Source organism: Balaenoptera physalus (genome assembly GCF_965194825.1).
Source record: "Balaenoptera physalus genome assembly, chromosome: 4".
Classification (NCBI taxonomy): domain Eukaryota; kingdom Metazoa; phylum Chordata; class Mammalia; order Artiodactyla; family Balaenopteridae; genus Balaenoptera; species Balaenoptera physalus.
The window spans coordinates 54,208,092-54,225,542 of record NC_138891.1 but is presented as its reverse complement, the minus strand read 5'-3'; the positions used below and the strand labels follow the sequence as shown (position 1 = coordinate 54,225,542).

At 34.8% G+C, this 17,451-nt stretch overlaps 1 protein-coding gene and 1 long non-coding RNA gene across 4 annotated transcripts in view; both read right to left on the bottom strand.

The window, feature by feature from the left end:
- Window positions 1-17,451, bottom strand: part of LOC309659371 — a 130,028-nt gene that overhangs the window by 24,748 nt on the left and 87,829 nt on the right. The gene's annotated exons all lie outside the window — the stretch shown is intronic.
- NAALADL2 (N-acetylated alpha-linked acidic dipeptidase like 2) overlaps window positions 1-17,451 on the bottom strand; it is a 1,434,969-nt gene extending 1,417,518 nt beyond the window's left edge. For all 3 annotated transcript variants that reach the window (XM_082458958.1, XM_082458959.1, XM_082458957.1), the window contains exon 1: window positions 1-17,451. This exon is cut by the window's left edge and continues 7,998 nt beyond it. The gene's annotated coding sequence lies outside the window, so the exon portion shown is untranslated.

Below are 17,451 nucleotides of genomic sequence, written 5' to 3'. Positions count from 1 at the left end.
CATGTTTCAAGGAGCTTTTGTTAACTCAAAGGAGGGAAAAAAGAGAAAGACAAAAAAGGAAGAAATAAAGAGACAAACTATATTCAAAGAAAAAAAATTCTTTTGTAATTTTCTCTTAAGAGAATTGTCTGAATATACATTTTCCAAAGAAGACATACAAATGGCCAAAGGCACATGAAAAGATGCTCAGCATCACTAATCATCAAGGAAATGCAAAGCAAAATTACAATGAGCTATCACTTCACTCCCGTTAGAGTGGCAATAATCAAAAAGACAAGAAATAACAAGTGTTGGTGAGGATGTAGAGAAAGGGGAACAAACACTTGTGCTCTGTTGGTAGGAATATAAATTGGTGCAACCACTATGGCAAACAGAATGGAAGTAACACAAAAATTTAAAAAAAGAACTACCATATGACCCAGCAATTCCACTTTTGGGCATTTATGCCAAGAAAACAAAAACACTAATGCCAAAAGATATAGGTACCCTCATCTTCACTCCAGTACTGTTTACAATAGCCAAGACCGGGAAACAACTTGTGGCCAGCAAGAGATGAATAGATGTTAAAAATGTGCCCCCCGGACAGACACACACTAGAATACTTTTCAGCCTAGGAAAAGAAAGAAATCTTGCCATTTGCAACAACATAGATGGACCTTAAGCGTATTATGCTAAGTGAAACACGTCAGAAAGAGAAAGACAAGTACCACATGATCTCACTTATATGTAGAATCTAAAAAAAACACCTAAAAAAAACCTGAGCACATGGATATAGAGAATAGGTTGGTTGTTACCTGAGGGCGGGGTGGGGGGGGGGTGGAGGGAGATAGATAACAGGGTTAAAAGGTACAAATTTCCAATTATGAAATGAATAAGTCATGGGGAATATATGCACATCATGGTGACTATGGTAAATAATACTGTATTGCATATTTGAAAGTAGCTGGGAGAGTGGACCTTGAAAGTTCTCACAAGAAAAAAAAATGTTTGCAACTATGTATGGTGAACGGATGTTAACTGGCCTTATTGTAGTGATCACTTTGTAATACATACAAATATCAAATCATTAAATTGTACACCTGGAGCTATTATAATGTTATATCAATTGTTATGTCACTTATACCTCAAAAAAGATAATAAAGTAACTATTGGACTTGTTCTACTCTGTTCACAAACTGAATTTTAAAAGGAGGAAAAAGCAAAATAATGTTACAGAACCATATGATTATGATTACTAAAACAATAAGACACATAATTAGGTTATATTTAAGCACAAGTTGGCAATGACCTGGCAATATATGAATAGCAAAGTCATAAATAAGGAAAAAGACATTTTCCCACAGATGAGATAAACAGCATGAAGCCTCAGGTGGGTTAGAGTTAATGTGATTAGTTCCAGCAGGCAGCAAATCCCACGAGGCAGTATTTATCTTTCATCTGTTTTCAATTCATCCAGCTGGTACAGAGAAGTTTTTTTTCCTGTCACTCCACTGTTGTCATCCTGTCTTAGGTTCTGTTTTCAAACTGAAACCACCTATTACATCTTTGTCACAGGAAAGCTTAAACAAAGAGCACTTGTATAAGACATGCAGAAAAAATTTCAGAACACTCCATTAGGTGACTATCCTTGATCTTTGCTTTTATAGAAAATTTATGTGAATTAAGCCAAAATTATACTGAAATGACAGAATATGAGTTATGACTATAAGAATTTGTATTAAGTATAACCAGAATATAAACGATGTGCTTTCCTCATGGGAGATTCTACATTTATTCCAATGATACTGCCATTGTTCAAGTATTTTTAATAAAACAAATGAGAGTTTGTTAAACATCAGTTTCATCATATAACAAGGTTACATTACCGAATCAGGTCCGTTTGCCTGACGAGCAGCAAGCCACACACTGAGATGCCCAGGTTTGCAGCAGACAAAAGTTTTATTCACAAAGCAGCCAAGTGAGGAGATGAGAGAACAAATCTCAAATATATGCCCCTGAAGGCAAGGGGCCTGGGCTATTTATGGGATAGAGCTGAGGCGGGGAGTGTGAGGAAAAGTGATTAGAGGCAAGAAAAAGCTGAGGTAATTATTGTTAGGGTGGAGTTTTCAGCCCTCTGATGTCGAAAGGTCACCGAGCGGACATCGGTGCATGCCCAGTCGGAGGACTGGTGATCCCAACCAGTCTTAACCAGCTTTAGCTCAAACTGGACACAGCTGACTCCAAGTTTCTGGACAGCAACTCGGGCAGAACATCTTGTTTAGGCTCTGTGACGCTTGGAGGACCTGCAAGTCTTTTGTAGCAACAATTAAAGCAAGCTTGATCAGCGAAGGCAGATTACAGGTGTAACGGATTTAACTGATGATTACCCTCATTTCAGTTAGTCATCTCTAAGCTCCTGGTTAGTGTTATATGACTACCAAAATAGTCCATTCAACCATTAGCTCTACTAATACTGGGACAAAGTAGAGGACGCATAAGATAATGATTCCATTGTACCCTGTGGGACACAGAGAATGCCACTGTATGTGGAATTTCTCTGAAAGGTATTGATATATTGAAAACAAGAGGGTAAGAGAAGGGCAATGAAAGAAAGACAGGAAGCACCAAAACACACACACACACACAAACAGGCAAAAAAAAACCCCAAAGACCACCACCCTTCACTCATTCATTCACTCTTTTAAACAACTATGCCAAGGGCTAACCTTGATCTTAACGGTGAAGCTTTTGAATAATCTTATGTTTCAAAGACTTATGAAAAAAATAATTTCCTTTGAAAATGTTATCTCCATGTTTAAGAATATAAAATCTGTATACTGAGCATACGCTCCGAATGTTGGTTTGAGTCAGGATTATTGATTCTAATAAAACTCTCGTTAATACTTTTTGTTTGATATGCCTGTCTTATAGGTGGGGTGTGTGAATGTGTGCGTCAGAAAGAGACGGAGACAGAGAGACAAACACAAATAGACAGGGAGAGAGATAACTTGCTGACTCAAATAATTTTATGGCATACCTTTGTAATGTCAGAGCTTTTCATACTCTGGATAACTCAAATCACTGAGCCTTTACCTTGAAAAAACCCAGAATACAAAGAGACTTATCATGTAAGGGCTGCTACTTCAGCTTTCTTAAAAAGTTGACCAGGTCTTTGAAAAGGCAACTGGGACTACCATGTGCTCAGTGCAATTAGAATAGATGTGAACTTTCTTATGCTTTACCCATCCTCTCCTTCACACATCAATTTGCTGCAGAATGGGTAAGGGGAAGAGGCCTGGGACGGACGACCACATTTACAAAGGCCCATAAACAAGAAAAAATATAAATGTTGAAGGAATTCAACCTGACTACAGCATAAAATATGAAGAGGAATGGCATGAGGTAAAGTTAGACCTGTAACCAATGACCAGATAATAAAGGGCCTTGCGGGTCATGTTAAGATGATTAGATTTTATTCTCAGGTTAATGGAGAATCCTTGAAAGATCTGAAGTAGGGCTGTGATTTACTTTATAGTTAAGTCATTCCTCTGTTTCGAGTGTGAGGAATGGATTCGGAAAGATTAAAAGAGGAGAGACTAGTTAGGAAACAGTGTCATTAATGAGATGAAAGATGATGGTGGACTCAACTAAATAATTGAAGTGGATATGGAGATGGATGTCAACTAGTGGAGATGAATGTCAAGTGAATAGAAATGAAAGCTATTAAGGAGGTAGAATTAACTGGGCTTGTGTATTAACTGGTTTGGTGGAATAAGGACAGTACAGCACACCAGGTGATAACACAGGAAAGGAGAGGGACTCAGAGATGTTGAAGGGAGAGAGAGAGAGAGTCTCTAAACAGCCTTTGTCATCCAAACTGTCAACCTTGGGTCTGGTTTATTTTTAGATAGGTTTAAAAAGTTGGGAATCAAAAATGTTTTTAAAAATCATCTTGCATAAAGATGGTCCATACAAGGTGTTGGTCCATACAATGTTTTTTAAAAGTTATTTGCCAAACTTCAAAGATCAGGAAATTAAACACACACATCCAGATTTTTAGCTTCTCCAGAAAACTGGAAGATTTGGCAACCCTGGGCCATCATACCCACATAGTAAAAACTGGGTGAAATTGGTTAGTGACGACTGTCCTTAAATAGAGCACATATTCTCCAGGTTTCTCGAGTCCCCACACTCCCTACTTTCTCACCAGCATAAAGGCCTTTTGTTAGTTACCAGAGATCATCTTTACACTTCATTCATCTATCTTACCTACATGGGCTCTAAGGCATTTGAGTTTGAGTAATTTTTTTAATAACATTCTGGTTTCAGGAGGAAATCAGTGAGTGACAGAAACATACTACAAAATACTGAAAGAAACATATAGAAGGACATGAGTAAGTTAATAGAATAATAATCCATTGTACCATCAATCAAGGAGTAATCACAAGGTATTTATTTAGCTTGGTGCCATATTACTTGGTACCAATTTGGTCTTATAACTAAAACAAACGTCTTCTCTTCAAGAAAGAAAAACAACTTTTCAAAGTTCAACTTGAATTTAAAACTTCTTAAAACTAATCAAAAACAAAATCAGCTACTCATTAGCTAAATACCTCATCTAGATTTTCTTCAGGTATAATTTTTTTTAAGTCTATTTTGTTTTTGTTTTTTTGGGGGGGAGGTATAATTTTTTTAAACTGATTAAGAAAAAAAAGAATATCCACGGTAAGGCAGAAATATTTGCCATGTTATATTACCGTACCAGAAAAACATCCTAATATATGTATCAACACTATTTTCAATTAACTCTAATAAGCAAATATAATTCTAAGATTATGAAAAGGAACTGCTAGGATAATTGTTCTAGAAGTACTGCAATTAAAGATGAAAGTACATAATGCTTTCTTCTGGCAAAAGAACGTTTCACTGGCACAGACAAGCAGTCCCTCATGTAACATTTAATAATCAGTAGATGATACATAAATAGGAACAATTCCCCCCAAAAAAACTCTATAAATCCAAGTCTTAATCAGAATATGAAAGTTTGTTCATTTTCTCTAATAATAATATAGAAAATAAAATTAAAACAAACTTGCCGGTTGAAAGAAAAACAACATCACAATATACATTGAAAGCATCTGTATTTTACTACAGGAAAATCACACCCATTTAAAAATTAATTTTAGAAGTAACTATAGCAAAGGAACTTTCAAAATTAATTCATTTATTTTATTTTTAATTTTTTCAATTAAAGTATAGTTGATTTACAATGTTGTGTTAGTTTCTGGTATGCAGCAAAGTGATTCAGTTTTATATCCAGTTTTCTTTTTCATATTCTTTTCCATTATCGTTTATTACAGGAGATTGAATATAGTTCCCTGTGGTATACAGCAGGAACTTGTTGTTTATGTACGATAGTTTGTATCTGCAGTCCCAAACTCCTAATTTAGCCCTCCCCCCAACCCCCATTCCGCTTTGGTAACCATAATTGTGTTTTCTATGTCTATGAGTCTGTTTCTGTTTTTTTTTTTAATTTTTATTTATTTATTTATTTATGGCTGTGTCGGGTCTTCGTTTCTGTGCAAGGGCTTTCTCTAGTTGCAGCAAGTGGGGGCCACTCCTCATCACGGTGCGCGGGCCTCTCACTATCGCGGCCTCTCTTGTTGCGGAGCACAGGCTCCAGACACGCAGGCTCAGCAATTGTGGCTCACGGGCCTTGTCGCTCCGCGGCATGTGGGATCTTCCCAGACCAGGGCTCGAACCCATGTCCCCTGCATTGGCAGGCAGATTCTCAACCACTGCGCCACCAGGGAAGCCCTGTTTCTGTTTTATAAATAAGTTCATTTGTGTCATATTTTAGATTCCACACATAAGTGATATCATATGATATATGTTTTTCTCTGTTTGACAACTTCACTCAGTATGATAATCTCTAGGTCCACCCATGTTGCTGCAAAAGGCATTATTTCATTCTTTTTAATGGCCAAGTAGTATTCCTTTGTATATATATCCATTCATCTGTTGATGGACATTTAGGTTGCTTTCATGTCTTGGCTATTGTAAATAGTGCTGCTATGAACATAGGGCTACATGTATCTTTTCAAATTATAGTTTTGTCCAGATATATGCCCAGGAGTAGGATTGCTGGATCATATGGCAAGTCTATTTTAAGTTTTTTAAGGAAACTCCATACTGTTTTCCATAGTGCTGCACCGATTTACATTCCCACCAATAGAATAAGAGAGTTCCCTTTTCTCCACACCCTCTGCAGCATTTGTTATTTGTAGACTTTTTAGTGATGGCCATTCTGACCTGTGTAAGGTGGTACCTCATTGTAGCTTCAATTTACATTTATTTTTTAATAACTTAAGGAACAATTTAAATGTTGTAATAATATTATTAAATATTAGGCTTTCAAATTTATTCATTTCTTGATTTTTTTCCTCAAATTTCATAAAGAAATTGCTGTTCTTTGGATGTATAACAACATTATAGACATGACTTAAGAGGTTGACTTAACCTCTTATCAAAGAGGTTGTTCAAAATTATATATACCTCTGGTTTTAAGCAAAGATAATATAAAAAATAAACCACTTTTATTAGACAGCAGTATACAGATCAGTTTTTATCATCTTTGTTCAATCAATAATTTCATAGGAAGCCCTTCAAACTAATCCAAAGGAAAAACAACTCTTGGTTAGTAAAGTAGGATTAGCAGGTAGAAATGAAATGTCTGCAAACAGAAGGTGAGCTACTGTGTGTCTCTGGGTAGGTAGTATTCCCTTTCATGTATATAGTGGTGGGTCAAATGGGTAGATGTATAACTGTTATCTGAATAGAGACTATATTTAAAATATAATTACTAAATGCCATTAAATAAACCAAAATAAGATTGCTATCAGAATACTGACAAGAAGCAATGTCAATATTTAGGAGGCACTTGCTCCTGGACTGTAACATTTACAACTCTAGTAAGAGAAAAGAGATGGAGACAGTATAGAAAGCACGACAGTTTAGAAACACGACTAAAATGTGTTTTTGTTTGCCAATGTTGTAGATTAGTATGAAAATCAATAATAAATGTTCTATGGAATATTCTAGTAGCAAAGGAGGTAATTGGCTCAACCTGCCATTTTATCTCTATTCACATTTTAAGCTACTTCTTTTGCTCTTTTCTCCTACTCTACAATTTCTTTCTTCTCATCTCTTTTCTCTTTTGCCCATGCTCAATGTCTATTGTTATCTGAGACTAGTTTTAGAACTTAACTAAAAAGGGTTCTTATTTCTTTCTAGGCATCGTATTGAGACAGTTTCACACTAGTCTCAGACAACTTTAAACCACTACTGCCAATTTGGTTCCCCAAACATAATATCATCATTAAATGCTATTCTATCCAATTTAAACTCTCCTTTACAGACTTTAAGGTTTTCTTCCAGTTGTCATTCCTCTGATTCCCACCAGTTACTTCCCCACAAGGTTTCTCTAATTTGGCCAAACACTTATTTGTCCAGTAAAAATTGGCCACACAGCTATAATACTTATCAATAAAGTACCTGATATAAAAGCTGCCCCTGCAAAGAACTGTAACCTACCAGGGTGATAAAAAAGCATTGTAAAATGTGCTAAATACTGATCTTAATGGAAACACATACTAAGAGCTGTAATGTAATTAACTTAGTGTTACTATTTGTAAAACATTTTAGAATTTTATTTTTATTTTGATGTTCTAAATTTAAACCGTGTTCTGTGTTACATACATCCTCCATAATTTCATTGCCTCTATCTTCCAATTTAATAATTATCTCCTCAGCTGTGTTTAATCAGCTGTTTAACTCCTTTATTGCCATTTTAATTTTAATGATTATATTTTTAAATTTCTAATACACACTGGTTATTTTTAATCTATCTTTTAAAAAAATAATTTTTTCCTTTTTTATGTTTTTACATGCTTTTAAATTTCTTTAATTTTTCATCCCCTCTGGGAAATATATTTATTACAGGAGCTGTTTTTTTAGTAGTTATCTATTTTAGATATATTAGTGTATATATGTCAATCCCAATCACCCAATTCATTCCATCACCATTCCCCCCCCACCTCTGCTTTCCACGATTAGTGTCCATATAGTTTTTCTCTACATATGTGTCTCTATTTCTGCCTTGCAAACTGGTTCATCTGTACCATGTTTCTCAATTTCACATGTATGTATTAATATACGATATTTGTTTTCCTCTTTCTTACTTCACTCTGTATGACAGTCTCTAGGTCCATCCACCTCTCTACAAATGACCCAATTTTGTTCCTTTTTATGACTGAGTAATATTCCATTGTATATATGTACCACATCTTCTTTATCCATTCGTCTGTTGATAGACATTTAGGTTGCTTCCATAACCTGGCTATTGTAAATACTGCTGCAGTGAACATTGTGGCACATATATCTTTTTGAATTATGCTTTTCTCAGGGTATATGCCCAGTAGTGGGATTGCTGGGTCATATGGTAGTTCTATTTTTAGTTTAAGGAACCTCCATACTGTTCTCCATAGTGGATGTATCAATTTACATTCCCACCAACAGTGCAAGAAGGTTCCCTTTTCTCCACACCCCCTCCAGCATTTGTTGTTTATAGATTTTCTGATGATGCCCATTCTAACTGGTGGGAGTTGATATACCTCATTGTAGCTTTGATTTGCATTTCTCTGATAATTAGCGATGTGGAGCAGCTTTTCATGTGCCTCTTGGCCATCTGTATGTCTTCTTTGGAGAAATGTCTATTTACGTCTTCTGCCCATTTTATGATTCGGTTGTTTGTTTTTTTTGATATTGAGCTGCATGAGCTGTTTATATATTTTGGAGATCAATCCTTTGTCCATTGATTCGTTTGCAAATATTTTCTCCCATTCTGAGGGTGGTCTTTTCATCTTATTTATAGTTTCCTTTGCTGTGTAAAAGCTTTTAAGATTCATTAGGTGTCATTTGTTTATTTTTGGTTTTATTTCCATTACTCTAGGAGGTGAGTCAAAAAAGATCTTGCTGTGATTTATGTCAAAGAGTGTTCTTCCTATGTTTTCCTCTAAGAGTTTTATAGTGTCTAGTCTTACATTTAGGTCTTCAATCCATGTTGAGTTTATTTTTGTGTGTGGTGCTAGGGAGTGTTCTAATTTCATTCTTTTACATGTGGCTGTACAGTTTTCCCAGTACCACTTATTGAAGAGACTGTATTTTCTCCATTGTATATCTTTGCCTCCTTCATCATAGATTAGTTGACCATGGGTGCGTGGGTTTACCTCTGGGCTTTCTATCCTGTTCCATTGATCTATATTACTGTTTTTGTGCCAGTACCATATTGTCTTGATTACTGTACCTTTGTAGTATAGTCTGATGTCTGGGAGAGTGATTCATCCAGCTCTGTTTTTTTCCCTCAAGATTGCTTTGGCTATTCAGGGTCTTTTGTGTATCCATTCAAATTTTAAGATTTTGTGATTTCGTTCTGTAAAAAATGCCACTGGTAATTTGGTAGGGATTGCATTGAATCTGTAGATTGCTTTGGGTAGCATAGTCATTTTCACAATATTGATTCTTCCAATCCAAGAACACGGTATATCTCTCCATCTGTTTGTGTCATCTTTGCTTGATTCCATCAGTGTCTTATAGTTTTCTGAGTACAGGTCTTTTACCTCCTTAGGTAGGTTTATTCCTAGGTATTCTATTCTTTTTGTTGCAATGGTGAAAGGGATTGTTTCCCTAATTTCTCGTTCTGATATTTCGTTGTTAGTATATAGGAAAGCAAGAGATTTCTGTGCATTAATTTTGTATCCTGCTACTTTATCAGATACATTGATTAGTCCTAGTATTTTTCTGGTGGCATCTTTAGGATTCTGTATGTATAGTATCATGTCATCTGCAAACAATGACAGTTTTACTTTTTCTTTTCCAATTTGTATTCCTTTTATTTCTTTTTCTTCTCTGACTGCTGTGGCTAGGACTTCCAAAACTATGTGGAATAATACTGACTAGAGTGGACATCCTTGTCCTGTTCCTGATCTTAGAAGAAATGTTTTCAGTTCTTCACCATTTAGAATGGTGTTTGCTGTGGGTTTGTCATATATATGGCCTTTATTATGTTGAGGTAGATTCGGTCTATGTCCACTTTCTGGAGAGTTTTTATCATAAATGGGTGAATTTTGTCAAAAGCTTTTTCTGCATCTACTGAGATGCTCATATGGTTTTTATTCTTCAGTTTGATAATATGGTGTACCACACTGATTGATTTGCGTTTATTGAGGAATCCTTGCATTTCTGGGATAAATCCCAATTGATCAGGGCATATGATCCTTTTAATGTGTTGTTCCATTCTGTTTGCTAGTATTTTGTTGAGGATTTTTGCACCTATATTCATCAGTAATATTAGTCTTTTTCTTTTTTTGTAGTATCTTTGTCTGGTTTTGGTATCTGGGTGATGGCGGCCTCATAGAATGAGTTTGAGGGTGTTCCTTCCACTGCAATTTTTTGGAAGAGTTTGAGAAAGATGGGTGTTAGCTCTTCTCTAAATGATAGAATTCACCTTTGAAGCCATCTGGTCTTGGACTTTTGTTTGTTGGAAGATTTTTAATCACAGTTTCAATTTCTTTACTTGTGATTGGTCTGTTCATATTTTCTATTTCTTCCTGGTTCACTCATGGTTATACATTTCTAAGAATTTGTCCATTTCTTCCAGGTTATCCATTTTACTGGCATAGAGTTGCTTGTAGTAGTCTCTTAGGATGTTTTGTATTGCTGCAGTGTCTGTTATAACTTCTCATTTTTCATTTCTAATTTTATTAGTTTGAGTCCTCTCCCTCTTTTTCTTCATGAGTCTGGCTAAAGGTTTACCAATTTTGTTTATCTTCTCAAAGAACCAGATTTTAGTTTAATTGATCTTTGCAACTGTTTCCTTTGTTTCTATATCATTTATTTCTGCTCTGATTTTTATGATTTCTTTCCTTCTACTAACTTTGAGTTTTGTTTGTTCTTCTTTCTCTAGTTCCTTTAGGTGTAAGGTTAGCTTAGCTTGTTTATTTGAGATTTTACTTGTTTCTTGAGGTAGGCTTGTATTGCTATAAACTTCCCTCTTAGAACTGCTTTTGCTGCATCCCATAGGTTTTGGATCGTCATGTTTTCATTGTCATTTGATTCTAGGTTTTTTTTGATTTCCTCTTTGATTTCTTCAGTGATCTCTTGGTTATTTTAACGTATTGTTTAGCCTCCATGTGTTTGTGTTTTTTACAGTTTTTTTCCTGTAATTGATTTCTAATCTCATAGCGCTGTGGTTGGAAAAGATGTGTGACATGTTTTCAATTTTCTTAATTTTACTGAGTCTTGATTTGTGACCCAAGATGTGATCTATCCTGGAGAATGTTCCATGTGTACTTGAGAAGAAAGTATAATCTGCTGTTTTCGGATGGAATATCTGATAAATATCAATTAAATCTATCTGGTCTATTGTGTCATTTAAAGCTTGTGTTTCCTTATTAATTTTATGTCTTGATGACCTGTCCATTGGTGTAAGTGAGGTGTTAAAGTTCCCCACAATTATTATTATTTATTTATTTTTTATTATTATTATTTTGGCTGCATTTGATCTTCTTTGCTGCGTGCCGGTTTTTCTCTAGTTGTGGCAAGTGGGGGCTACTCTTTGTTGCAGTGTGTGGGCTTCTCATTGCAGTGGCTTCTCTTGTTGTGGAGCATGGGCTCTAGGCATGCCGGCTTCAGTAGTTGTGGCACGCAGGCTCAGTAGCTGTGGTGCACGGGCTTAGTTGCTCTGCGGCATGTGGAGTCTTCCCGGACCAGTGCTCGAACCCGTGTCTCCTGCATTGGCAGGCAGATTCTTAACCACTGAGCCACCAGGGAAGTTCCCCCAACTATTATTGTTTTAATGTTGATTTCCTCTTTTATAGCTGTTAGCATTTGCCTTCTTTATTGAGATGCTCCTATGTTGGGTGCATATATATTTATAATTGTTATATCTTCTTCTTGGATTGATCCCTTGATCATTAGTAGTGTCCTTCCTTGTCTCTTGTAAAATTCTTTATTTTAAAGTCTATTTTATCAGATATGAGTATTGTTACTCTAGCTTTCTTCTGATTTCCATTTGCATGGAATATCTTTTTCCATTCCCTCACTTTCAGTCTGCATGTTTCCCTAGGTCTGAAGTGGGTCTCTTGTCGACAGCATATATATGGGTCTTGTTTTTGTATCCATTCAGTGAGCCTGTGTCTTTTGGTTGGAGCATTTAATCCATTCACGTTTAAGGTAATTATAAATATGTATGTTCCTATTAGCATTTTCTTAATTGTTTTGGGTTTGTTTTTGTAGGTCCTTTTCTTCTCTTGTGTTTCCTGCTTAGAGAAGTTTCTCTTAGCATTTGTTGTAGAGCTGGTTTTGTGGTGCTGAATTCTCTTAGCTTTTGCTTGTCTGTAAAGCTTTTGATTTCTCCATCGAATCTGAATGAGACCCTTGCCGGGCAGAGTAATCTTGGTTGTAGTTTCTTCTCTTTCATCACTTTAAGTTTGTCCTGCCACTCCCTTCTGGCTTGTAGAGTTTCTGCTGAGAAATCAGCTGTTAACCTTATGGGAGTTCCCTTGTATGTTATTTGTCAATTTTCCCTTGTTGCTTTTAATAATTTTTCTTTGCCTTTAATTTTTGTCAATTTGATTACTATGTGTCTTGGTGTGTTTCTCATTAGGTTTGTCCTGTCTGAGACTCTCTGCACTTCCTGGACTTCGGTGGCTATTTCCTCTCCCATGTTAGGGAAATTTTCGACTATAATCTCTTCAAATGTTTTTTCAGGTCCTTTCTCTCTCTTCTCATTCTGGGACCCCTATAATGAGAATGTTGTCGCGTTTAATGTTGTCCCAGAGGTCTCTTAGGCTGTCTTCATTTCTTTTCATTCTTTTTTCTTTATTCTGTTCTGTGGCAGTGAATTCCACCATTCTGTCTTCCAGGTCACTTATCCATTCTTCTGCCTCAGTTATTCTGCTATTGATTCCTTCTAGTGTACTTTTCATTTCAGTTTTTTTTGTTCATCTCTGTTTGTTTGTTCTTTAATTCTCTAGGTCTTTGTTAAACATTTCTTGCATCTTCTAAATCCTTGCCTCCATTCTTTTTCCGAGTTCCTGAATCATCATCACTATCATTATTCTGAATTCTTTTTCTGGAAGGTTGCCTATCTCCACTTCAGTTAATTGTTTTTCTGGTGTTTTATCTTTTTCCTTCATCTGGTACATAGTCCTCTACCTTTTCATTTTGTCTATCTTTTTGTGAATGTGGTTTCCTTCCGCAGGCTGCAGGATTGCAGTTCTTTCTTCTGCTGCTGTCTGCCCTCTGTAGATGAGGCTATCTCTGTGTAAAACATTTTTGATGCCACATTTTATTTTATCCTTAAGGTAGGTTAATTTTGTCCCTATTTTAAAAATGAGAAAAATGAAGCTTGCTTAAGAACACATAACCAGTATATGGTGGTTCAGAATTTGAAGCAATATTTGACTCCAAACCTACATTTTTAACAGTTACAAGTTATAAACAAATAATGGGCATGAACCCAACAGTAAAGGGCTATCCTTTGCTTTTACTCTGTTCATATCATCTTTATGCCTTAGAGCATTACTTTCTTCCCCACCTGATATACCTTTTCTGAAATGCTGTTTTCCTTATATTTAGAACTTATTCCAAACTTACCTCATGATGCCTTCCTGACTTATATTGCTTCATTCTCATTGCTCCCTTAGAGTCATTGTTTTATATCTGAAATCTATCAATATTTTGAATATTAAATATGAACTAACTATAAACATTCTTCATAATTAATGTCACAGTTGAATACTCTATGGCCTCAACTAGTTATTAATACCCTTAGAAGCACTAGCTTCTAAGTACTTGGTACACTAGCTTCATGGTACCTAGTGTAGTAATTTACAAATGATGACATACAATTCTTTTGGGAGCAGAAATCAATAAAAGAGTAATGTTACTGGGTAAAAGGCAGTACTGTTATCTTCCAAATTGACTTTATTTTTTTCAGAAGTTGATAATAAAACATACATATGATCAAAAACCAATATAAGAACATTTATACAATTTTGAAGAAACAATAAACAATAACATGGAAGCAAACATACTGTTTTATGAAAAAAAAGAGTATCAAATTTGAAACAGGACCAATAACATATAGATAGTTTGATCTCTTCATGTGTACAACTCTTTTTTATTTCCCTAAAAATATTATTTAATAACTATTTAGTAACTAATAAATTCTATTAATAGTCCAACAAGTAAGAATGTAGATAATCCTCAATCAAATCCATGGGTATAAATGAATAGATGCATTTCATGTTAGATATCTTGAATTGGAAACTTTATATTACAGTTGATTATATATTGCAGATATTTTTCATCTGGCTATTCACATGACTGTCTTTCTCTTATGAAACTTATATACTGGTAATTATCATTATATTGCTCAAGACTATGATTAAGATAGTAGCATCTGGAGTGCCTCCACAGCCATCAAATCTCCTGGAATAATATACATCTTCAATTTTGAAAATTAAAATAGAAATACAAAATTCAAAACTATAGAGCATTATTTCATAAATGTAGTGGGGTGAAAAATTCATTATCTTAACAGTAGGCAGCAGAATTCAGTAAAAAAAAAAACGATGTTTCAGTTGGGGTGAAAGTAGTTCAGAAGGTCTAGTACAATAGGTTCCAATACAGGTAAAGAGATAGCTAAATTTCTTTGCACTAGAAATAATCAAAATCTCAAAGGTGGGTGGGTAGAGAGAAGAGAGCTAAGAAGTAAAAGAGTTAGATAAAGAAAAGACAACAGCAAGACTCAGGTAGGCACAGGGCTGAAGAAAGTGGTAAAATAAAAATCTGATGTTGGGGTAACAAAAGGACTTTTAAAAACAGGGATATCTCATGTTTTATGTAAAATTGTTTGTATTACTATATCTCAGTGCTGTCCCTCCAAACCCAGACATTTAATAAAATATAATCTCATATGCTTTTTGTGAATGGATTTCATAAACAGAGCTGAGTTTTACATCTGGGTCAACACTGTACAGTGTAAACTTAGGAAGCACAAGATGACAAGAGGATAACTAAACTGAATTTTATTCAATAAAACCAAGAGCTTACAGAAAACAATATTGACAATGTGAAACACTTCTTTCACCCACCCCTGCAAATGATCTTATCAATATTAAAACAAATCCCCTATGGAATATTAATATTTACATGAAATTGAAAACATGTCAATTATATAATTTTAAAACCAACTACAATTAAAAAATATGTTTTTAAAAAATGAATAAAATAATTAAATTGGTGTGGCATTGGTGACCCATAAGTAAGTAAGAAAATAAATAAATAAATAAATAAGCAGGTAGATACTTGTAACAGAATGAATAATCTAGAAACAGATGGAGGTATATAAGAGATCAGCCTATCATTGGAATTCCAACTTATATTCTGACACTGGTAATCTTTGTTGAAAGAAATTGTATGCTTCCACTTCAATAAAGATGAAGTAACAGAAACAAGACATATTCTTACCTTAAACAACAAGAAAACCAGAATAAATATATGAAAACACTGTTTTCAGACATTGAAAAACAAGTAACACTGTGACTTCTGAGAGAAAGGCAACAATAAAGATGAGCCTTATGATTGTCCCAGTTTGTGCTTGGAGGCAGTTTCCAAGAGATAGCCTGGAAGAAAGTAGCCAAAGAGACCATGGCTGTCTCACTGAGTTGGGGAGATAGAGATTGGAGTTCGGAAAGACCAAGGCAGCTTGAATCAATGGGAGAGAATACCAAGGATACCACTACTGCACAGATAGAGAAAGCTCTAAATATCTGCATGAGGTCCATTCCAGGAGTTAGGTGGCTACTGATCTGCCCTATGTGAGTAGAAATCACTTGAGGCCAGAGAAAGATGCACTGGAAAACAGTAGAATAAACATTTCTCAGAGCTCACAGTATTTGAGAGAAAGATTTCTACCACATTGAATGGAAAGACAATCAAAGAATACCTGGACATTCAGAGGAGACTCCAGTGGGTCATGCCTTAGTGAAAGCAGCCAGAGGAAAGAAGGGCTTATTCTCTACAAAAGAACAAAGATGAGACTTACAGCCAACTTATCATCAGAAACTGAAAGACAGAAGACAACTGTAGACACTTTAAAGCACTGAAATAAAACAACAAGAAAAAAGGATTCTTTGCCAGCACATAAGAAACATGAAAGGACATTTTTGAGGTAGAGATAAAGTGATATAAATGGGAATTTGCACAAAAGATGAAGAGTTATGAAAATGTTAACTACATGGTAACTATAGGGTATAAAGTGTTTCTCATTTTAATCATTTTAAAAGATAACTGTTTAAGGCAAAAATAATAGTGCATTATTGTAAAGTTTATAACATACAGAGAGGTAAATTAATAAAAGCAAGAAAACAAGGAAGGGAGGGGAAAATGGAGGTATGTTGTTAAAAGGTTCTTACATGTTTACATGAAGTGGCATAATATTATTTGATGGTGAACTGATAAGTTAAAATCATGTTGTAGACTTTGGAGTAACCACTAAGCAAATAAAACAAAAAGGCACAGATGGGAAAAATAGTGAAGATAAAATGGAATCATAAAATATATTCACTTTATCTAAAAGAACAGAGAAAAGAGGGGGAAAGTAACAAAAAACAAATACAGGGAAAAGAAAACAAATATCAAGACAGTTGACTTAAACCCAAACACAGGAATAAGAACATAGACTATAAATGGCCTGAACAATCTAATGAAAAGGTAGAGACTAAATAAAACACTATATACTATCTAACAAAATTACTTTAAATATGAAGGCATATAGGTTAAAAGTAAAAAGATAGGAAAAGAAATGACATGAAAACACTAATAAAAAAGAAAGCTGAAATGGCTACATTAACATCAGAAAAGCAGATCTGAGAGCAATGTATAATATCAGGATAAAAAGGATATTTACATAGTGATAAAGGGGTCAGTTCATCAACATAACACTCCTAAAGGTTTATGCATTTAAAAACATGAAATAAAAACTGATAGAATTTTAAAAGAACTAGAAAAATACATATTCACAGTGAGAGATTTCAAAATACCTTTCTCAGTAATTCATAGAACAAGTACAGAAAAATGTCAATAAGTATGTAGAAGACTTGAATGATACAATCAATTGACTTAACCCCAATAAACATTTGGAGAACATTTCACATTATTTTCAAGTTCATGTGGAACAATCGCCAAGATGGACAATATTCTGGGTCATAAAACAAATCTCAACAAATTTAAAAGACTGAATCATACATAGTATGTTTTCTCAACACAATGGAATTAAACAAGAAATCAGTAACACATATTTATATATGGAAAATCCCAAATATTAGAAACCAACATTTTTCTAAA